This window comes from Dipteris shenzhenensis, chromosome 12 (genome assembly GCF_047967505.1).
Source record: "Dipteris shenzhenensis isolate YYH24624 ecotype China chromosome 12, Dip_SZ_1.0, whole genome shotgun sequence".
In the NCBI taxonomy this organism is placed as follows: domain Eukaryota; kingdom Viridiplantae; phylum Streptophyta; class Polypodiopsida; order Gleicheniales; family Dipteridaceae; genus Dipteris; species Dipteris shenzhenensis.
Genome location: NC_141607.1, coordinates 809,329 through 811,810, shown reverse-complemented (window position 1 = coordinate 811,810; position 2,482 = coordinate 809,329). Strand labels below are relative to the sequence as shown.

Here is a 2,482-nt window from a genome sequence, read left to right as displayed (position 1 = left end):
ACTTGGATTGGGTATGGACGGTGTGAACCCATTTGGCCTTAAAAGCACCTCTTACAGTGTATGGCCATATTGGTGATTACTTCGTGCAATAATGCTTCAAAAAGTTCTTTACGATAGCGAACGTGCAAAGGATAGACATAACGTGCAATTGTTGGTGTCATAGGCAACTCAAAACCTATTTTAGAATTGGTGCCAAAATAAATTAGTATCAACCATGTCTATTGCACTTGCAAACAAAAGCATTCCCAAGAAATTGTGTATTGTTACCTTCATCAATAATGAGTTGTTGCTTCAAGTTGTTGGTTCTCTCCATCAGTGTCTCATAAAAGACTTCTTTCCCAACCCAAACATGGAACTCCTTGTCTCCTATTTGTTCAGGTACTATTTCAACACTTAAAAATTAAAGATCGTGTACTAGCATGGAACTCTATTATAAAGCAATGGAATTTCACCTGGAGGGACTCCATGTTGATCTCACACTTCTTTGCTACTCATATAGTATCCCAAAATCTTGCATTTCAAGTCATTATTTAGCTCCGCAATGCGCAAATGGGTTAAATTTTCCAAGTTTAGCTTGAACCCCTTTTCCTTTATTATTTTGCTGGTCACCATCTCAACCACTTGTTTCCATTCAGGGGATCAACTATCTTGAGATACTTACTCATCTTGTTTGATTACTTCTTTCTAACTTTGACCTCCGCAAAAGCCAAACCCCTCTTTCTCTTACTATTTTCAGACATTTCTTTTTCTCTTTTAGCTTGCATTTCATTCTCAACATCACTCTACATAATGAACAATCGAAAATTTCATTCAATACCAAGAGAAATTATGCATAGCATGGAGTGTTTAACAGAAGAAAAATCCACTCAAGAATGGTTGAAACTAAATTTTAAAATATCATTCCAAAAAGCTTACTGTAAATAGGATTTTAGCAAGCATAAAACATGTCAATGGATACCAATGAACCATCCCTGTTCTTGCTTGGTCCCTCTCTCATGCCACCCTTATCTGAAGGTGGAAAGCATAATTATAGAAGACAAAAAAACTTGGAAGTAGATTGAACAGGTTGCACATTTTTTAAAATATCAATGTTTAATACCTATTCATGCTCCTCTGGTGTAAATCTATGTGCAAACCAAGATGGGTTTGTTTCTCCAAGCTTTCTTACTGAATAAAGTATATCACAAAACTCTGTTTTCACAAAGGCCGCCTCATTCATCCTACAAAAGAAGATACTTTCAATAAAGCCTCGAATCATTTTTCAACATAGTACATGATTTTCAATTCCAAAGGACAAGAAGTAAACACATACCGGTTCAATCTATTTAAAGCCCCTATTAAAGGTAACTCATCTGCACTAGTAACAGCAATGAAAGTTGCCTTCACCAAAACATGTTTGGAGACATCATATCTAAAAGAATCCTTTATTTCTTCCATCCAAGCCTATGTTCGGTGATTTCCATCCCAACATAGAAACATCTTCCCTTGGAGGTCTTTCCAATTGTCACCATGTTGTAGACTTGTCTTAAAACCAAAATACAAAATAAAAAATGCAAAACCTTGTTGCATAGCTGCAATTAAAACCACCATTAGACCAGATACAAGGAACATATAAGACAACATTCTTCCCTCTTTAAAATGATTATTTATCTCCTTCCATATAGGATCCCATGTCTGTGTAATTTCATCTGAAATAGGAATGGGGACCCCCTTTGAGCCAACAAAAGAAAGGACAAAGGAGCCTTTCTCCTCTAAGTATCCCTCATCTCGAAATGAGGTCTTCAATCTACTTTGCTAGCTAACCAACTTGTCGAACACTCTAAGGAAGGTGTATTCTACATAAAGGAACAAGAGGTGGTGGAGTGCCCCTCTTTACCTTCAGCCTATAGATAGTCTCAGCAAGCAGTTCAACTTGGAAATTACATGGAATTTAAAACTCTTCATCATCTGCCCTTTTTTTTTCATTTGGTGTCTCTTTCTCATCCTTCCCTCCGGAAATGTCATCATGTACAGCCTCTGTTATCTCCTCCTCTTTTTCAAAATGTTCATCATCTTCCATATCGTCATCATCCTATAAATATTATTTGTATTTAGGTTCCTTCCAAACCAATATTGAAAGAAACAATCCCCAAAGCAAATCTCACACACCTCATCCGCAAGAGGATGAATAGTGTCTATGTCGCCAAACCAAATTTGAATCAAATAATCCACAAAGCAAAGCTTTACAACATACCTCATCCACAGGAGGATGACTAGTGTCTATGTCTCCCTTCATTTGATCATGTCCATCCAAGGAAAGGTCCATACTATCCATCGAAAGATCACTTTGTAGAACCAAACTTGATGCCCCAGTGAGTACTCAATACTAATAGATTGCTTACACTGCAACCTTGTCATCACCATTCATTACAGCAAACAGTTAGTAATGGTAATCTTTCAGCTTGTAGATAATATTACAATTTATGAAGAACTATATCTTCCA

General features: G+C 36.7%; 1 long non-coding RNA gene across 1 annotated transcript; it reads right to left on the bottom strand.

Annotated features, from left to right (window-relative positions):
• Nucleotides 1-1,713: 1,713 nt before the first annotated feature.
• LOC147895646 (uncharacterized) lies at nucleotides 1,714-2,282 on the bottom strand. The gene is made up of 2 exons (XR_015541870.1): nucleotides 2,234-2,282; nucleotides 1,714-2,071 (listed from the first exon to the last, which is right to left on the bottom strand). It is a non-coding gene; the product is annotated as an uncharacterized LOC147895646 (long non-coding RNA).
• Nucleotides 2,283-2,482: the final 200 nt, after the last annotated feature.